We start from the raw sequence: 21,854 nt of genomic DNA, 5'->3' as shown, positions 1-21,854 counted from the left end.
ATGAGATGCCTCAGAATGCTTGGAAGAGTCAATGCTTAATAAATTATTATCATTATTATTTTTCTTCTTATTCCAAGCTGGTCAATTAACAAATATCTGTTTAATTTTTATTTTGAAACATACACTGTATTGAGTACTGGATACTGCATTGAATACAACATAAATTCCCTAATTGAAATCCCCAGTTGGCTGCTTTAGTGTCACTCAGACTTAAAATATCCCTAAATGAACTCCTGGTCTTCACTTTTACCATTGTCCCCTAACTTCAGCAAATGGCACCCTCCTCAAGTGGCTTTCCACAAAAGAAAACTATAAATGCTCTATGAAATCACCCTTCTCTTCACTCCTTATAAATGATTCATCACCGTGCCCTATACATTTTTTTTCTAACATATTTTTAGATCTTTTAATTTCAGAGAACGTTCTCCAAGTTCAGTCTTGTTAGCCATTTCCAAGCCATCTCTACCTCTCCCCTGAATCAAGCAACAGCCCCCTGTCCTCTTCCCCTTGCATTCCCCACCCCTCCTCCTCCACCCAGTTCCTCACACAGAGAGCTTTACAAAGGCAAATCTTATCATGTTATTTCCCTGCCCAAATACCTTTCATCATTTCCTATTACTTCTATAAAAAAGACAAAATCTTTTTTATCACTGTGTACCAGGCGCATAACATTAATGCACTGCACATAATATTAACTCAGTAAATATTTATTGAATGAGTGATTTTACAAAACATTATTGGTTTGTCTGCTGCATATAAAATGAAGTATGAATGCTTTAATGCTAGAGGACAATGCCCAGTGATTCCAAGATACTTTAATAATTATATTAAGCTTTGTTGTTTGTTTTTCATTTATTTCCTCTGATATTTTGTTCCTCTGTTCTTTTCTTTTGGATTCTTTGATGATTATTTTAGAATTCTATTTATTTCCTGGTTTCTTAGTTATAACTCTCTGCATTATCTTTCTAATGGCTGCTATAAGGCTTAAAATATACTTCTTAATTTTAATATTTTGCCACTTCATGCAAAATGTAAAAACACTACAGCTATATCAGTCTATACCTCCCACTGTGATTATCTGATTTGATGGTTTTCTTGTGTATTGTATAATTCTCACAAGATAATATTATAATTTTTGCTTCAAATTGTTGTAGAAAAAGAAATTAAGAGGAAAATAATATTTTATATTTATCCAGGAATTTAATATTTCCAATGATCTTCATTGTTCTTGAAGATCTGAGTTTTCATGTTATTTCTTGCCTTTGGTTTAAAGCATTTTGGGGGGATAATTTCTTATAAGATAACACGATCTTTTAGTTTTCTTTTATCCAGCTGTATCATTATTTCATCTTTATTCTTGCCTTCAAAAATATTTTTTCTAGGTTAGACTCCTGGGTTGTCAATTTCTTTCAGCACTTGTCAGAGGTTGGTACACTGTCGTCTGGCCTTATTTCTCCATTATCATCTGAACCGCTCTTCTCTAGTACGCCAAGTGTCTTTTTCTTTGGTAGCTTTCAAGATGATTTCATCTTTCATTATCAGTAGGTGTGATTTTTCTTCATTTTATTTTTCTTGGAGTTCATTACATTTCTTGAATTTGTAAATTTATGTATTTCATAAAAGTTGGGGAAATTTTTGTCATTTTTTCCCCAAATCTTTTTCTGCTGGTGTTGTTTCATCCTAAAACTGTAATTCATCTGTGTTAAACAGTCTGGTATTGTTTCATAGGTGCTCAAGGCTTTGCTTTTTCTTTTTTCCTTTTATCTCTTTCTTTTTCAGATTAGATGTTTTCTATTTATCTGTCTTCAAGTTAGCAGGTCGACTGTGTCCTCCAATCTGCTATTAAGTCCATACTATGAATTTAAAATTTTCAGATATTTTATTTTCCTTTCTAGGATTTCCTAGAATCTTTTAAAATATTTTCTATAAATTTTCTAAGATTTCCTATTCTTTGTTCATTGTGGTCACATTTTATTTTACATTACCTGGCACACTTTTAATAGCTGTTTAAAATCTTTTTCTGCTGGTTCAAAATTTGGATCATTTTATGGTTGGTTTCTGTTGATGATACTTTCTCGTGAGAATGAACTATATTTTCTTGCTTCCTTTATGCTGAGTGATTTTGGATTGTGTCTTGGACATTGATAACTGGTAGGTTGTACGGATTATAAATTCTCCATGCTCCTCTGAGAATATTCTTTTTTTCTTTCCTAATAGAATATTAGCTTTATTGGTTTCAAACTGAAAAAGCTGTGTCTATAAAAGCATTTCGAATTTTCATTCAATTCTATTATTCTTATTTTAGCTTTCAATAATCTGTCCCATGTATCCAGAGATGTTGACAGAGTTTAAGTACAGAATTTAGCCCACTCTTATTTTCCCCTTTTTGAGGACCCTTCCCACATTCACTTTATAGCAGCTACAGTTATATTAGACTTTTTTCCTCTAGTTTTCAGGATTAAAAAAATAAACGTTCTATTGGAGTTTTAGTTATTTAGTGCTGCCAGTTGTGGCCTGTCCTTAGGGTTAAGTGTATAAAAGTGAAACTTCACTTGCTCCTCCCTTCTCTCCAAAATCTTTCTTCTACCTAAGTAACTTAAGGTAGTTTTTTTCTTTATATTTGTCTAGAGTATATAGGTGTGTGCCCAATAGTTGATTCAGTTTTGGAGTTTATTTAGCTAAACCAGAAAACATTTGAATGGCTCAAATTCACAGGCAAAACCAATCAAGTGTTACCATACGTTGAAAGAAATTGCAGTTATGGATCCATCTGCTTTATCAATGAAGTATGAGTGATTCATATTTGAAACATAATGCATGTATGTCAAAGTCTAGCATTAGATCAGTAGGTAACAAAATACATACATATCTATCATTATATTCTGCAAGGTTAACCAAACAACCCACAAGTGAGATTGATAGTGCTGCTAAAATAGCAGTAAATGGTCATTACAAAGCAAGAATGGCAGAAATAAAACCATGATCAAAGCAATGCTGGTGATGTAAAGGTAACAAAATTTCCTTCCTTCCTATAAATTGCAAGCATTACAATGACCTGCTTGAGTTACAATGGAAAATGTGCAACACAGGGAAGCATTTTGATGAAGTCATTTTTCTTAGTAGAAAATAGAAGTTCCATCCATGGGAGATTCTAGTAATGTGCTAATGACAGTTTTTGAATAATAAATTTTATAGCCTTAAATATCTTAGTAGATAACTTATTAGTAGGTTGAAGATATATCGAATTTTGCACACTTAGCAATTATAGAAAAGACAAATTTGGAAGACTACTTAAAGAAGGTAGTTATTCAGCCACTGGCCTGTCTCTATCTTGGCAAACTCCAGTCAGAGGTTATTTGCTCACTTTGGTACATCTTGGTTGCTCTCGACCAAGGAGGTAAGACGGGTCATGGAGCTGCTCCCACTGGACTGAGAAGAACTAGCTGGGCATGGTCAGGCATGTTCTGTTCTAACTTTGCTTACATTTTATTGCATGCTCTCATAAGTTGGGGCTTTCCAAGTGGCTCAGTGGTAAAGAATCTGCCTGCAAATGCAGGAGATGCAGGAGACATGGGTTTTCTAGCCTGGGCTTGGAAAGAGCCCCTAGAGGAGGAAATGACAAGTCACTCCAGTATTCTTGCCTGAGAAATCCCATGAACAGAGGAGCCTGATGCATCCATGGGGTCACAAAGAGTCAGACATGACTTAGTGACTGAGCATGCACGCATGCACTCAGCAAGTCTTTCCTTGACTTTGCAATAGTAAGAACTGAGTTGTATGAGAGTTTGCAGTAAAAAGCAGGCAAAATAGGACAAAAATTGAAAAAGAGAAACTTCATATGGGCTCTGGAGTCAACTGTATTTTTAAATTCAACTTCATCTTGTAGCTGTGTGAAACAGCAAGTTACCTGACTTTAGCCTCATTTTCTTATCCATAATAGGGGGACGGTAGTAAGAGCACCGTCTAAGGACTTATTCATGGGAGTGAATGAGATAATGCATGCGACACACATTATGAGACTCTCTGAAGACAGACGCTTGATCTCTTGCAGGAACCTCCCAACTGTGTTTGGCATATAGTAGATGCTCGATAAATATTTGATAATTAAATCAATGAACAGGTAATTATAGTACCTAAAATGCAAAATTCATAATAAACGGAAGTTCCTTCCCTTTCCAACCAACTGGTGATGTAGTAGGATGGATGGAGTTTGGGCAAGCACTGGTAGGACTCATTTGATAGATGTGAAAAGAACCTGGCTATCATTCAAAACTCAGGGGAAGAAACAGCTGGGCATTTATATCAGGAGTGAAGAAGACAGATCTAGACCTATGGGGATGGCCTTAGGCAGCATTGTGATAAATGTTCATCATTATTATTTTTATAGCATCTTGCCTGAGTATGTTTCACATCTTTCAATGCACTTTTTACACTATGATTTTGTTTGTTTTTAGTTTATTTCAAAAGAAAAGTTGTTGGCATTTCATGGATGTTAATTATGGGTCAGGTGCTATATATATGTATGTGTGTTTGCATGTATGCATATCATATAATTTATATATACATATAAATATTTTATATGTATTATAAATATACATATAGATAGCATCTGACTATAATTTATTTGTAGAGACCAATAAAGACCCACAGGTTGGGATAACATAGACATTTATGTGAGGCAGACTTTAGAGTCTTTGTCTTCAAGGATACACTTCCTCTTGGAACCTGGGAGGGCAGACTATATTTAATTGTCTTGGCATGAAATGCACACAGTAGCTATTATGCTTATTTAAAGAATGTCTATTCTACTACTCTTCACAATCTCAAAAAGCCAAGTTGTAATCTGTAAATGCCACTGTGTCTCTTTTTGACCATCTTTCCTCCATGATGAAATTAATATCTTTGTGTTTAAGAACTTTGCTATTACCTGTGCATTGTGTATATTTAAAAGAAAACAAGCTAAAATGAAGACGGCTTCTCATTCCAACTGGCTGTGGAAAGCAGTCATTATGAACACCTGTGAGCAATGCCTTATGCATGAAAGCCTCTGATTGGAATGTTAGATAGCAAAATCCTTCCACTCTTGTAGGAAAACAAGTCCAGTGTGGAATGGCTTTAAATGACTTGATGCAAAATTAGCCATGAGAATTGAAATCGGAATGGATAGGACCGCAATCCTGCAGCATACATAAAGCAGTGGTTCTTAAACCTAGTTAAGCATCAGAGTTAACCTATTAAAATACAGATGTAAGACTCCACTCACTGAATTAGTGCCTCTTGGGATGCTGCTTCTGCTGCTAAGTCGCTTCAGTTGTGTCCGAGTCTGTGCAACCCCATAGACGGCAGCCCACCAGGCTCCGCTGTCCCTGGGATTCTCCAGTGGGTTGCCATTACCTTCTCCAATGCATGAAAGTGAAAAGTGAAAGTGAAGTTGCTCAGTTGTGTCCGACTCTTTGCGCGACCCATGGACTGCAGCCTGCCAGGCTATTCCGTCCATGGGATTCTCTAGGCAAGAGTACTGGAGTAGGTTGCTATTGCCTTCTCTGGTCTCTTGGGATGAGAGATTCCTAAATTTATAGTTTGAATTTTCTTCATATTTTAATCTGAAGCACAGAAACGTTTTATAACTAATGGAGAGAAAACTGATTTTGTAACTAATAGAGGGAAATCATTTTTCTCTCTATTAGTACTTTTCTAAGTGTGGTCTGTAATCCAGTTGCATCTGAGTCTTGGAGTGAGCAGATGAGAGTGGAAGTGAGAAGGGACTGCATATTAAAATGCAGGTTCTGGGGCTGAACTTAAATTCTGCTGAATCCACATTTCTAACTAATGTCACAGGTAACTTTTTATCATTGAGGTAATTTTTTTAGAGCAATCTGAGGTTTACAGCAAAATTGAGAGCAAGGTACATAGATTTCTCATATTATTGCCACCCCCCACAGGCAGGGTCTCCGCTATTATCAACATCTCTCAACACAATGGTACTGATACATTTGTTAACAATTGATAAACCTACATCAACACATTATAATCCCAAAAGTCCTTAATTTACATTAAAGTTTATTCTTGATTTTGTACATTCTTTGAGTTTGGACATGTATAACGACATGTATGGATCCTAATGGTATCATACAGCGTATTTTATCACCCTAAAAATCCTCTGTGCTTCATCTGTTCATCCTTCCCCTGCTCCCTAATCCCTGGTGATCGCTAATCTTTTTACGGTCTCCATAGTTTTGTTTTTGTCCAGAATGTCATAGAATTGGAATCATACAATATGTACTCTCTCAGGTTAGTGATGTGTGTTTAAGTTTCCTCCATGTCTTTTCATGGTTTGATAGTTCATTTTTAAAAATGCAGAATAATAGTCCATTATCTAGATGTACCATACTTTATTTATTCACCTATTGAAGGACTTCTGGCCAAATCCAAGTTTTGATAATTATGAATAAAGCTGCTTAAAGTCTCATAGGCTGGCTTTTGTGTGAACATATATTTCAACTCCTTTGGATAAATACAAAAGAATACGATTGCTATATTGTAATAATAAGAGCATATTAGGTTTATAAGGAACCATCAGACTGGCTTTGAAAACTATGCTATTTTGCATTTCCACCAGCAATGGATGATAGTTCCTGTTGCTCCGTATCCTTGCCAGCATCTGGTGTTTATGTTCTGGATTTTGGCTGTTCTAGTATGCGTAGTGGTATCTGATTGTTGTTTTAATCTACATCTTCTTTTTTTTTTTCCTGAGTGGACAAACAATCTTTTATTGTCAGAATAAGGGCAAAGCTGATACTGAGGAGCATGCTTCAGCATACCTATGTACAAAGTCTCCACAATGATTTTATCCTTATTGTAGTAAGCCTTCAAGCTATAGTTGACAGAATTTTTAAGTTATTTGTAAAGCAAAGCTTATTTAAATTTTCCTCAAAAAACTGTTACTGTTTTTAAGATGCTTATATGCATATGAAAAAAATCAACCACAAATTAAAATACTCCCCTGAGAAATATTGGCAGAGGATAATTGATTTGTTGTGTTCCTTATATTAGAACTATCCTTTAGAGGAAATTATTTCCTGATAATATTTATGTGCTCTCTTTTAACACATCTGTAATGTTACTGGAGAACAGTATGAAATATGGGTTCCTGAGAAGCTGATCCTTCTTTCAAACCTGTGAACTGTCTTTATTTCTCTGCTATAAACTTTGTGTGTATGTGTGTTTTTTAAATATATACTATTTTATTTTCAAGAAAGTTCCACAAATAATTATGCTTGTAATTAGGTCAGATTGTTTGAAAATGTATAGAAATTTGACAAAGTAAAATATTACTGTGATTTTTTTAAAGCTTTCTTTTTTCAAAATTGAAGTAGAGTCACTGTACAAAATAATATATTGCAAGTGTACGCTATAGTGATTCATAATTTTTGCAGGTTACACTCTATTTATAGTTATTATAAATATTGTTTATTCCCCATGTTGTACAATAGATCTTTGTAGCTTGTTTTATACCTAACAGTTTGTACCTCTTATTCTCCTACCCCTATACTGCACCACCCACCTTCCCTCTACCCATTGGTAATGACTAGTTTGTTCTCTACATCTGTGTAATATGCATTTTCTTTATAACATAGTGTGTGAAACACCTTTTCATATGGTTATGTGCCATCGGTGTATCTTCTTTGCTGAGGTATCTATTAACATCTTGGATCCGTTTTTAAATTAGATTGTTCAGTTTCTTATTGTTGCATTCTAAGAGTTCTTTGTATATTTTGGATCAGATATACAAAGGTATCAGATATGTCTTTGGCAATATTTTTTCCTGGATTGTGACTGATCTTCTCGTTCTCTTGATCAGGTGATTGTTATGTCAAAGGAATTTGAGAATTACTGTATATTTTCCTATAAATAGATTATGGGTATTGAAAACTTATGTTATTTGAACTGACTAACAATCAAAGGGGTGGCGGTTGTCTCAGCCAGAGAAATAGGGAACGGAGCTAGCTATGCTGGGACCTACTGAATCTGAGGCAACATATACTTGGCAATTTATCAATATAATTGCATTTTTCTCTTGATAACCATGTCATAAAATAGGTATCAAAACACTCTTTATAGAGGGCCTTTTTTGAAGCACCAGAGTTAGAATAAATGGAACCAAGATAGAAATTTGAGTCTGACATCAAAGCATCATGCCTGACTATATCCTACCAAATTGCCAGGATATCTGTACCGAACCACATGTAAGTCAAGAGAACTAAATTTAATCACCCCTCTGATAGTGTCTGTCTCTGTGGTTTCAGTTCTATCTCTGGACATCAGTTTTCTCACTCTTTATGGCCTCAGTGTTGTGTAAAGATGTTTCTCCAGTGGTCTTCCTTCTTAAATATCTAATGAAAGGCATTGGACCACAGAAAGAACGTCCTTGGGAATTGAGTCTGACTTCTGAGGGTCATATCTTTTTTCTCTTCTAAGTAACTGTCTGAAGTCATATTTAAATGTTTAAAAAGAATTCTATTTTAGCTTGAGACAGAAATCTAGGGTGTTGAAGATGTATTGGTGTTATTTATTTACTTTTATAGTTTAGAATGCTCCCTCTCTCCTGCCCTCGAAGTAGGGCCGTATATATTAATACCAACAGAATCTCAAAAGGCTTATTCAGCGAAACCAGAAAGATAAAAAATGGTCCTACATTTGCTATGGCTATTTGCCTTCTACATTCCCAGATAAATAATGTCTAACCTCGGGGACCCTCTGTGTACCAGCAAAGGTTAAGGGCCTTTTTTTCCAGGTGCCTGTTCCATTTATAATACACCCTGCCTCATTTTAGAACTAAATGACTCTGGGAAACATTAGCAACGGCATCTAGGCAGCCACAAGATTTCTGACAGCTAAGTCACCCATACTTAGGCTCACACCATCCTCACAGACCAGCAGGTGACTGAAGTCATGACGTAGGAGGCATACTTGCATGTCTTTCAATGTGCTTAGGTTTTTCTGAATGCTTTCCTCAGCCTTAGTGTTGATGCCCAGGTTTTCTCAAGGTTCTGGCTTGACTTACTTTTTTGTTTCCTTGCATCTCAGTTTTCCTTACAGGATGCTGTCTGTGGCCAGCATTCAGGACTCAATACCTCGATGGTGAACAGCTCTGTTAGTCCCCCATCTCTCCACAGCCCCCTGACAACTGGAGGATAAAATGGATGAGTGCATCAACAAAGATTAAGCTGGCCACATACTGGTTTGCTAGAAAAGATCCTTATTTACTTCTTTGAAAGTGAAGTCGCTCAGTCGTGTCCGACTCTTTGCGACCCTATGAACTGGGATCCTCCATCCATGGGATTTTCCAGGCAAGAGTACTAGAGTGGGTTGCCATTTCCTTCTCCAGGGGATCTTCCCAAGCCAGGGATCGAACTTGGGTCTCCCGCATTGTAGGTAGATGCTTTACCATCTGAGCCACCAAGGAAGTCCCTATTTTATCCCAGCACAATTGTTGATAACACTCCCTTTCACTTACAAAGTTGTTCTGATTTAAGTGATCAAATTCCATTGTTACCCCATATTTAATGGTCTCTAGCCCATGGACGTGGACCTGTAACGTCACACCCAGCGTCCAAGAGACCAGAACGACACTCAAATAAAAAGTTGCCAAGCTCTGTGTTAAAGGAAGACCCAGTACATACTTTCCACTTAGAAATAAAATCCTAAACTTCTCTGACCAGCTTATTGTTTCCATTTTCTATTGCCTGATTGTCTTACAAATTCTGTAGCTCATTTTTAGATAAAGAGAAGTGAGTGTTAGAATGACAGGAGATGCTGCTGCGTAAAACAAAGAACCGAGAGGTCTGGACACAATAAGAGTTTAAGCAATCCAAGGGAAAGAAGGAGAGAATGCACATGGGAAGAATGTCTATTGGGGTTTTTACAAGTGACCATCATTTTATTCAAAAAGAAGGGGAATTCAGAGTGAGGAGGATGACAGAGATTTGTAGGGGTGCTAAAAGTGCTTTCTTTTTATTTTTGTTTTGAGATGTCTGGCTACAGTGAAGGTCTCTGTATTTAGAATGAGGTAGGAAAAGTGCTCTCCCATATTGGGCCCAAAGGAAGTGTGTACTCTCTGAGGCGGCCAGATTCCAAGTCTTGGAATGAACGGTAAGCCTTGGAGCAATCACGTGTCCTCTGCTAGGAATGCATTCCTGGGGATTTGTGGTCTCCCCATCTGGGCTGCAGGTGATGGAGTGGGATTAGATCAGGGAGGAGGAAAAGGCCCAGGAGGGGATCTGAGACCTTGGGCTCGGCAGGAGCTTTAGCTGGATTAACACGAAGGCTGTAGTCATGGCCAGGCAGAGGAACTTTCAACTCCCAGAGGCACTATTCTTGGGGACAGCGCTGGGGAACAGGCCCCAAGAGGCTAAATAATACTAGAGGAACACCTGAGTTTGGAAGTAAAGGAGAGCAGAAAACTTTTAAAGCAGCAAACAGAGAGAGAAGCCATGTCCAAACACATAGACAAGAGCAGAGAGGAAAGCCCAAGCAATTGGTCATAAAAATGAGACATATTTTGGCATGAAACTAACTGCTAAGTACTCGAAGAAAGATCAGACCCCTTAAATATGTGAGACAACTTGTAAGCGAAGGCCCAAGTTTCTAAATAGAAGTACTGTGTTCTATATCCTGACTCAGAAGGTGTTGGTTTAGAGAAAGCTGTACTTAAAAATTGGGGCTTCCCAGGTGGCTGAGTGGGTAAAGGATCTGCTTCAATGCAGGAGATGTGGGTTTGATTCCTGGGTCAGGAGGATCCCCTGGAGGAGGGTCTGGCAACCCACTGTAGTATTTTTGCCTGAAGAATCTCATGGACAGAGGAGCCTGGTAGGCTGTAATTGGTAGGGTCGCAAAGAATCAGGCACAACTGAATTGACTGAACATGCATGCACTCACATACTTAAAAAGACTGGGTTCAAGTCCTAGGTCTACCCTTAACTACTGTTGTGTTTGGACATGTTCTGTTTGGCCTCCTTTTCTTCCTTTAAACACTTGGATTTTAGATCTTTACTGTCTAATAGGGTAGCCACAAATGATCACTTTAAATTTAAATTAATTGAATGAAAAGTCCAGTTCTTTAGTCACACTAGTCACATTCCAAGAGGTCTCTAGGTACACGTGGTTAGTAGCTACCATATTGACCAGGGATGATATGGAAGATCTCCATCACTGCAGAAAATCCTTTTGAACAATGCTGCCTAAATTATCTCTAAGGCACCTTCCAACCTGGATTTTCTCTGAGTCAGCTGGGAAACTAAAGGAAGTTATTGTTGTCAGGGATGAAGCAAGATGTCATTCTGCCCTTCCTAGGATTTGTCTATGAGCAATCTTTGCAATGAAACTCCTGTTGGGCTGCTGGAGATTTTCTCAGAACTGAGCCACAGTCTGAGGCTCTTGCTCTCCAATCCTTCTGTCTCTCCTTCTCCTTTCACAGGCATCAGATCTGCATCACAGCATTGTCTGCTGCTTCTCCTCCTCCTTTTATATTTAACAAACACCATCCTCAATGAATCTCTTGCACTTCTAATTCCACGTTGGCATCTGTGTTTTGAAGGACCTGAACTGAGTCGTGAAGGAAGGTTCTTCATGACAGACAACTGGGATCTCCAAAGACTATGACTACACATAATGGTCTGAGCAGGCAGCCAGGCCTGTCTGATTTATCTCAGAGTCTTTCACAGATCTCTTTTCAGCCATAACCTTCTTGACAACATCCTATGAAAGATTTCTTGCCCTTCGCCGTTCTAGTCCTTGCCATCTGGGTCCTTTACCTCTGTTCTGCCTCTTGATGCTCTGACATTCTTAGGTGATATTCTCAATCACATGGTCCAAGACAGCTCACTACCATGCCTGGATTCCATCCAGAAGGAAAGTGGAAAGGGAATCGGGTGAACACGACTTTCCCTTTAAAGGTAGAGCCTGGACGTCACATACAGTGCTTGTGCTCAGATCCCACTGGCCACCATTTATTCTCAGGGTCCCTGGAAGAGGCCATGTGCCAAGTCAAAGACAATGGCCACCAGTGGATAATTGCCATCAATCCTGTGCATGCTTAATTTACAGAATGTGGCTCATTTCCAACACTTCCCCAGGTGGGGCTTTAAACCTTCTTTTTGTCATCCATCAGACTTACCTCTATTAATACTTTTTTTTTTTTCACTGTGGTTTGTAACTCTGTGTTTATTTGTATCTGTGAGCTTCCTGCCAAGCACGAACTATTCATATTTATAATGGGCCAAACCTGGCCCAAAGTAGATGCTCAAAACACAGGATATCTGGCTGAGTGAAGGCTTGATGAGCCCATGGAATCTTTAGAAATGAAATGTTACAAAAGCCCTGCATGAAAAGAGGGCACTCAATGAATGGCACTTTCTCCCTCTGCGAGGATGGGCTGCACTTGTACTTCTTTTTTTTTTTTTAATGATTTGAAAAAAAATCTATTCACATTTGGTATTATTTACTGAAGAAATGGCTAAACAGGTTCAGAAGTTATATATTTGGCATTCCCATATGCAAAGGTCATTGTGAATGTCAGCCTCAGGCCTCCCTAAGCCTGTGTTCACTCCACTCCTCTGTGCCTAGGAACTGGCTTGGTTATACCAAGTGGAAGTAACATCCTTTCCCACCCCCTGCCACATCAAACAGGCCCTGGGAGCAGGGAGGAGTGTTATTGTGGCTTTTCACTTCAGGAAGCAAGCATAATGATGCTATTCATTGCATTAACTGCAAAAAAACTATTATTAAGTCTTTGACTGTCTTATAATCATGGGGAAAAGAATTAATACTTTGGAGCTCCAAATAGGCCAGGCTCTTAGCGACCACCATCCCTTTCAATTTCCTCAATATTCTAGGAGAGAGGTATCAGTAATTTGAATTCCCATTTTATAGATGGGATTCATCTCAGAGAGAGAAAATTATGAGCCCGGTGTGGTGCTAGGTTGTAACTAAGATCTGCCTGTCCCAAAGCCTGCTCTCTTTCCAAGATGTCGATCAGCTGTCCCTTTTGTTTCTGGACTATTTTGTAATGCATAAGGTGTCTTCATAACATCAGCTCTCTCGGCCTTGACAATCTGTTTGTGCAGGGTGGGAGGCAGTGATTTGGGTCTCCATTTTGCAGATGATGAACAGAGGTTCACAAATTATCTGACTTGCTCTGAGTGAGGCTGCAAGACCCAGGTCTTCAAGTCTACAGTTCTTTGCCCTGTCCACAGCCGCCTTATGCAGAGGTTCTATAGGTGTCAAGAGTATAGAAGTTGATTTCTTAAAATCATCAGCTGGAGTCTAGGGTTGGTGACTGACCTGTCTTGATTTTCTCAGGCCTTTCCTCACACAGGAAGTCTTGTGTCCTGAGAATACCCTCAGCCTTGGGCAAACTGGGAGGGTTGGTACCTCTGACCAGGTAGATTTTCTTGAAATTCACACACACACACACACACACACACACACACACAGACACACACACACACAAAACCAGTGCTTTTCTTTGACAGTGTTAAGGTAAGAAAATAGCATCATAACACTAGACTTCTGAATAATAATGTGATCATTGTTGACTCAAAATCATTCACTAAAAAAGTTAATTCCAGTGGGGAATTCTTGTATCTTAAAGTTTAAGAACTTGCCTCAGTTGAACTGTATCTTGTGTTTGTGCTTTTGCCCCCATTAGTTATCGTCTTAGAGCCGAGGCCTCTCTGCCTCCATCTGTGTACTTAACTATCAGTGATTCTCAAAAATGTATTGTCCATAGAATCGTGCAGGGAGCCTATTAAAATACAATATCCCCAGCCCTAGAGATTCTGACTCCATCTATGGTGGTGCAGGGACTGTGAATGCGGGCATCTAATAAGATCCCAGGTGATACAGATGCTGCCGCTTTGTAGAACACACATTGAATAGCATTTGGTGCATTCAGTTGTCCCTAAAGCAGGAGTGCCAGGCAATCCACTTGGGTGCAGGAAGAAAACTGAACATTTATGTATATTTTTTGTAACTTTTTAAAATTTGAGATTTAAAAATATGAAATAATATGATATATTATTATAGCAGTAGATATAAATAATCTATATGTAAATAAATACACATAATTAGGGGTGAACATCAAAAAGAGCTTGACGGAATTGACCACTCAGCTTCTCTTCAATAGGGCTGAGTTTACCTCCTTCATCAGAGTCCCCTCTGTGGATCTGAACTGCCTCATGGGAGGAAGCGGGGACTGCATGTCCAGGTTATTCAGGTAATTCTTATGCAGATTTACATTTGAGAGCCCTGATCTAAATTCTAGGGTCCATTTTCTGGGCCAGGAATTCTCAAGATGTAGTCCCAAAGCATTAGCTTTTGCATCATCCGGAAATTTGTTAGAAATGCAAATAGGTCCTATCCCAGACACACTGAATTGAGTCCTCTGGGGTCCTACCCAGCAATCTGTTGTTTAACAAGCCCTTTAGAAGATTCTGATGCCTCATAAAGTTGAAGCAACACTGCTCTCCGAGGAGACCTTTAAGGAGACTCAGAGCTAGTGACTCACTAGTGGGTTAGTCTCAGGGTTCCATGGTTTCTGAGTTTTTAATCTGCAGATGTCTTTCTTGAAGCCTGAATTTCCTGAGAAAATACACTCCAAGGGGCTTTCTTCTGTCATGATATCAGAGATGAACAAAGCATGTCATAGATGAAGCCTTGCTGAATATCAGTTTTTTGACCTGTAAAATGGGCTAGCCCTAATAATAACTTGACTGAGAAGATCCAATGAGACAATAGGTGAGGAGAGGTTTTGCCGACTGTAAAAAAAAAAAAAAAAAAAACAAAACTATGAAAATGGTATCTAAATTTAAAACTTCAGCTCTGTTTGAATTTCTGTTTCCTGGGGTTTGTTCATTCTCATTTCGTTCACTTCTGATCTATTCCCACTTGTATTTTCTTCTAGTGATGATCATAGCTACCATTTACTGCTATGTGCCAGGCATTTTGTTACTGTTTATACACATTATAGCTAATCCTTACCAGCCAAGTAGGTATCCCCATTTTACAGACAAGGAGACTGAGATCCAAACAGTTTACATAATTTTTCTAATAAATAATAGAGCTTACATTTAACTCAAGGCTGTCTGACAACAAAACCCACATCTGTTAAGTCATGGCACATTCAACCCTCATTCTGGTCTCATCTTAGAGATTTGACCTTTGCCTGTCTCTTATGGGCCCCAAGCTCCCTTAAGGTAGCTTGTATTAAGGGCCCTGAGCCCTTGTTTGGACTCTTCTGTAAGGGACTAGTCATATCCTGCTGGAGTCAACTGCTGCCAGAGGCACATGAGAGTCTGTAAATATCACCGCTTCACCCCAAAGCAATGGCATTTCTGGTTCTGCCTCAAACCCCATCTGAAAGGCTAGCTTGTAAAATACTGTACTTTCTTTTTTTTTTAGTGCATGCTCAGGCAGGCTGCCTGAGGAGCCAGTCCTATGTGCTCCCTTGGTATCACAGGCTTACTTCTATTATATTCCTTAAAGCAGTAAATTGTGTAATTTAGGATTGTTGGGTACTACCCCCTACTCCTTGTTGTAACGCACTGACTGGGTCAGCTGCCTGCTTCTTTCCCATGTGACTCAGAAGTGACCCACTCTAACTCTAGGAGTAAGTCATAATTGTCTATTTCTGCTTTCTAATATGCCCCTTGAAAGTTGCTCAGTTGTATCCAACTCTTTGCAACCCCACGGACTATACAATCCATGGAATTCTCCAGGCCAGAATACTGGAGTGGGTAGCTGTTCCTTTCTCCAGGGAATCTTCCGGACCCAGGGATTGAACCCAGGTCTCCTGCATTGCAGCCAGATTCTTTACCATCTGAGCCACCAGGGAAACCCAATATGCCCCTTAGGGAGGGCCATATTACAGTGATAATGAATGGCTGAGAGGAGAAGTCTCCCGAGGGCTTCTGGAAAAATGTTGTTCAGCATCAGGGATTTGCAAGAAGCTATGTCTCTGCTTCCTCTGCTGCATGATTTTGCCCTACTTGTGGGTTCCTAGAAATATGGTGACCATGTCTTGTCTATGTAAAGAGCTAGCCTATGGCAATTCCAGTTTGCTGGGAATGGAAAGAAGCTGAGTGTTCATACCAGCATTGAGCCATTGCATACACCATTCTTGGAAGAGTTCTGTCCTAGCTTGGTTGGACAGTTTTAACAAAACACAACAGCCTTGCCAGGCTTGCTGGTAAGCTTACTGTGGTAGCTTGTAGATAACAAATATGTATTGCTCACAGTTCTTATGGCTGGGAAGTCCAAGATTAAGGCTCCAGCATGGTCATGTTTGGTGAGGGCCTCTTTCATAACTGGTACTTTCTTTGTTTTTTAAAATTTATTTTATTTTTAATTTGAAGGATAATTAATTTACAGATTTTTTTTTAACCAAATATCAACATAAATCAGCCCTAGGTATACATATGTCCTCTCCCGCTTCAACCTCCCTCACATCTCTCTCCCCATTCCACACCTCTAGGTTGTTACAGATCCCCTGTTTGAGTTCCTTGAGTCATACAGCAAATTCCCATTGGCTATATATTTTACATATGCTAATGTAAATTTCCAAGTTACTCTCTCCATACATCTCACCCACTCCTTCCCTTGGAACATGTCCATAAGTCTGTTTTTCCAATGCTGCCCTGTAAATAAATTCATCAGTACCATCTTTATAGATTCCATATATATGTGTTAGTACATGATATTTCTCTTTCTCTTTCTGACTTACTTCACCCTAGGCTCTAGGTTCATCCATCTCATTAGAACTGATTCAAATTCATTCCTTTTTATGGCTGGGTAATATTCCCTTGTGTATATGTACCACAGCTTCTTTATCCATTCATCTGTTGATGGACAGCTAGGTTGCTTCCATGTTCTAGCTATTGCAAACAGTGCTGCAATGAACACTGGGGTACGTGTGTCATTTTCAATTTTGGTTTCCTCAGGGTATATGCCTAGCAATGGGATTGCTGGGTCATATGGTGGTTTTATTTCCAGTTTTTTTTTTTTTTTTAAAGAATCTCCATACCATCTCCTGTAATGGCTGTATCAATTTACATTCCCACCAACAGGGCAAGAGGGTTCCCTTTTCTCCACACCCCCTTCAACATTTATTGTTTGTAGACTTCTTAATGATGGCCATTCTAAGTGGTGTGAGGTGATATCTCATTGCAGTTTTGGTTAGCATTTCTCTAATAATGAGTGATGCTGAGCATCTCTTCATGTTTTTGTTAGAAGACATCTGTATGTCTTCTTTGGACCTGTATGTCTTCTTTGGAGATATGTCTGTTTAGGTCATTTCCCCACTTTTTGATTGGGTTGTTTGTTTTTCTGGTATTGACTTCTATGAGCTGCTTATATATTTTGGAAATTAATTCTTTGTCAGTTTTATTTGCTATCATTTTCTCCCATTCTGAGGGTTGTCTTTTCACCTTGTTTATAGTTTTCTTTGCTGTGCAAGAGCTTTTAAGTTTAACTAGGTCCCATTTGTTTAACTAGTACTTTCTTGCTATGTGGTCTTCCCTGGTGGTTCAGATGGTAAAACATCTGCCTGCAACGTGCGAGACCCAGGTTCGATCCCTGGGTTGGGAAGATCCTTTGGAGAAGGAAATGGCAACTCACTCCAGTACTCTTGCCTGGGAAATCCCATGGACTTTCCATTGGAGGAGTCTGGTAGAGTATAGTCCATGGGGTCACAAAGAGTCAGGCACGAGTAGCAACTTTACTTCCTTGCTATGTCCCTCACATTGTGGGATGAACTAGGGTGTCTCTGGAGCCTTTTATGTAATGGCACTAACCCATTCACTCTACCCTTCAGACTTAAGCACTTCTCAAAGACCCCATTTACTGTCATCATTTGGGGGTTAAGATTTCAACACATGAATTTTGGTGGCATACAAGCATTCAGACCATGACACCTACCTTGGGCATCTTGTCATATGAGATAGTAAAACCTCCATAGGTATAAACTCATGCTTTGAATTAGGGTTTGTATTCCCAGTATTTGTAGCTGAAAGCATCTTAACTGACACCTTGAAACTTTCTCTTTCTCTCTCTCTATACTGGAAGGAAGAGTTTTTTTCTCATTTAAAGTATAGCCTCACTGTCTAGTATTGTGACTGACATACAGTGGATGCTCATCAAATGTTTGTTGACTGAATGAATGCTCTTTCAGGGAAACTCACTGAAAGTGAAAATGCAACATTCTTGCCTATAAGGCAGTTTGAAGAGTCTGTGAACCAGTAAAAATTAATGCTGGGTAATCCTTACTTGGAGAAAGAAATGGCAACCCACTCCAGTATTCTTGCCTGGAAAATCCCATGGATGGAGGAACCTGGTAGGCGACAGTCCATGGGGTCACAAAGAGTCGGACATGACTGAGCAACTTCACTTTCACTTTCAATCTTAGAGTAGAATCTGAATATCAGATTAGGAAGATGTCTTAAACACAGCTATCCCAAACTGTTTTTTAAGATGAAGCAAAGGAGGCAAGTAAATTGTCCAAGGAACTAAATGTTTGTGTTGCCCTCTCCTCCAGGTTCAGATGTTGAAGTCCCAGTCTCCAATGTGACTGTGTTTGGAGATAGGGTGAAGTTAAATGAGGTCACAAGGGTGGAGCCCTGATCCAGCAGGATTAGTGTCCTTATAAGAAGAAACATCAGAGAGCGCATGCTCTCTCTTTCCCCCTCTGCCACATAAGAACACAGCAAGGAAGAGTCCTCACTAGAAATAGAATTGGTCAGCACTGTGATTTTTGCATTATTGTGCAAAATTCCTATTGTTGAAGTCATCTAGTCTCTAATATTTTGTTATAATGACTAGAGTCAGGGCTTCCCTGATAACTCAGTTGGTAAAGAATCCCCCTGCAATGCAGGAAGCCCCAGTTAGATTCCCTGGGTGGGAAGATCTGCTGGAGAAGGAACAGGCTACCCACTCCAGTATTCTTGGGCTTCCCTTGTGTCTCAGTTGGTAAAGAATTTTGTTATAATGACTAGAGTCAACTAAGTCAGCATCTACATATATTATGGCTCTGTTTATTTAAGCTGCCTGATCCCTACTTGCTCTGATACTTGCTGTGTGGTTGGGACGCAACACACCTATTCTCTGAGCCTCTTTTCAACATAATTAACAAAGAGTAACTATTCCTGCTTGTTCACTTCCTAGGTCCATGGTAAAGATAGACGCTATGACGGAAGTGGAAGAGTTTTGCAAATTGCACATTCCAAGCACATTAGTTTTGCTATTACACTCGATACCGTATTTGTATATTGAGATGAAATAAGGGGAAGAGCTAACCAGGGTGCTAACAGGTCTTGGTGGGGGGGTTGTAGCAAACACCCAAAAGAAGGGTTTCAAATAGAAAAGGAGAGTACAATAAAAGATGTTGGATTGCAAGACTGTTAGCTTTTGAGAGCTTGTTTGTGTGCCAGGCATAGTGTTAGACACGACACAGCCATTATTTTGCATGATCATTGCATTTGCCCTGAAAAACAGGTGGTTTGGTTTTTACCAGTGAGGAATGAGAGGCTGTGAGAGATTCGGTGGGTGAATGGGTGAGGCGATGGATGGCAGAGCAGGATTCGAAACTTCATCACCTGGCTTAGCATCCATGCTCTTTCTGCCACACCATTGGCTTCTCCAGAAACTAGAGGACATCAATCTAGATGACCTAGCTGAGTCCCTTCTGCCTGAAGCACACCTCCCATTTTCCCACAGGTCCTTCTGTGCCTGAGCATGGTAGGAGTACCACAGTGCTGTGGATAGTGAAGGTTTGGAGGTCATCGTGTAGAAGATCATGGTGACCAGCCACAGCAACCTCTTCCCCCCCCATCAGCCTATTCCATAAAAACTTAGGCAGAGAAAACTCTTCATTTTTGCTTTGGTGCCTAAGTCACCAAGTTTGTGTTCACTTCAGTCATGGTAAGTCTACAAATCTGGGCTCTGGGACAAGGGAAGCAGAAACTAGTGTGTGTGACTCCAAGTGAGACAGGCCTGGGTTCAAACCTTGGCTCTCCCACTACTCATGAGGTGGGCTTGTGCAAGCTCTAGGTCTCAGTTTACTTACCTGTGGCTTGGGGATAACACCTTACTTGTAAGATTATGGCATGTGATGTTGAATATAGTTTCCCCATTTGATGAATACTTAAAATGAGAGTCATTCCATGAACTCATTTATTTAAAAGAGAAAAAAATTCATCACTTTTCTTCATCCCTATTAGGACCCAGATCCTTCAAGTTCGATTACTCTCATTCTTCCTTCTCATAGCCATAGATGTCTCATTTGTTCTCAAACCATCCTCCACTACTGACAATTATAATTCCTTTTATTTTTTAGGAGAATCAAAATCTTTTATTTTTGTTCCATGACTTAATAATTCAACTGTATTTTTATTTCTTCCAAAGCAGATAGGCATAGATAATGACTGCAATAGGTAAATAGGTACTTTTTCTTTTAAAAATCTTATGCCAATACAATATTGTAAAGTAATTAAACTCCAATTAAAATAAATAAATTTATATTAAAAATCTTATACCATCTTTAGGATCAAATTCCTTCCAAATTTAATTTGATTTACTTCTGAATAGGAAATACCATTTTTAAGTAAAATTATTGCATTCCAGAGAGTATTATAGTTTATTTGGCATGTGGGATCTGAGTTCTCTGGGCAAGAATTGAACCTGTGCCCTGCTACAGTGGAAGCTCAGAATCCTAGCTATTGGATTGCCAGGGAAGTATTATTAACAGCTAAAAAACAAGAAAGGGAAATCATATTGATTTAAACCATGCTAGAATAAATATTTTGCACATCAGTTCAGTTCAGTTCAGTACAGTCTCTCAGTCATGTCCGACTCTTTGCAACTCCATGAACTGCAGCACGCCAGGCCTCCCTGTCCATCACCAACTCTCGGAGTTCACTCAGACTCATGTCCATTGAGTCAGTGATGCCATCCAGCCATCTCATCCTCTGTCATCCCCTTTTCCTCCTGCCCCCAATCCCTCCCAGCATCAAAGTCTTTTCCAATGAGTCAACTCTTAGCCAATAATGGTTTCCCTGATAGCTCAGTCTGTAAAGAATCTGCCTACAATGCAGGAGACCCTGGTTCGATTCCTGGGTCAGGAAGATCCCCTGGAGAAGGGAAAGGCTACCCACTGCAGTATTCTGGCCTGGAGAATTCCATGGACTGTATAGGCCATGGGGTCACAAAGAATCAGACACGACTGAGGCAGTTTCACTTTCACTTTTGATAGCTAATAATATTTGGAAGATTTGGAGATGATGTGGTCTGCATTACACATATACACTTTAAAATATCTCATGAACAGTCAAGCTTTACCTCAAACAGATGCTAAGAAATATGAAAATATGTAGAGTTTTGCTGTATTTAAGATCATTATCTAAAAACTGCTTGGTTTTTGTTTTTCCAGAAAGCACAGTCAGTTGAACTGGAAAAAATTGAAAATCATATTCAGTCCTCCAAAGACAAGGAAAATGCCAAGTCTCTGGACAAACCTGAGGAGTAAGCATACTGTTGGCCCCATGGGCAGCATGCAGGCCATGGGGGGCTCTTTCCATTGGGAAAATGAAGTATCTTCTGTGCATCAGTGTCATGAGTGATGTGAGGATGAACGTGTTTATGTGCATTATCTTTTTCCTCTTAGTTCAGTTCAGTTCAGTTGCTCAGTTTTGTCTGACTCTTTGTGACCCCATGAACCACAGTATGCCAGGCCTTCCTGTCCATTACCAACTCCCAGAGTCCACCCAAACCTATGTCCATTGTGTCGGTGATGCCATCCAACCATC

The 21,854-nt window shown here is 39.3% G+C and overlaps 1 long non-coding RNA gene across 1 annotated transcript in view; it reads left to right on the top strand.

The window, feature by feature from the left end:
* LOC114115115 (uncharacterized) overlaps positions 1–21,854 on the top strand; it is a 162,052-nt gene that overhangs the window by 34,501 nt on the left and 105,697 nt on the right. Inside the window, exon 2 of the long non-coding RNA XR_003589603.3 lies at positions 21,479–21,570. This is a non-coding gene — a long non-coding RNA (uncharacterized LOC114115115). The remainder of the gene's footprint in view (positions 1–21,478; positions 21,571–21,854) is intronic.

Source organism: Ovis aries, chromosome 1 (assembly GCF_016772045.2).
Source record: "Ovis aries strain OAR_USU_Benz2616 breed Rambouillet chromosome 1, ARS-UI_Ramb_v3.0, whole genome shotgun sequence".
Taxonomy (NCBI): Eukaryota; Metazoa; Chordata; class Mammalia; order Artiodactyla; family Bovidae; genus Ovis; species Ovis aries.
This window is presented reverse-complemented; position numbering and strand designations above follow the sequence as displayed.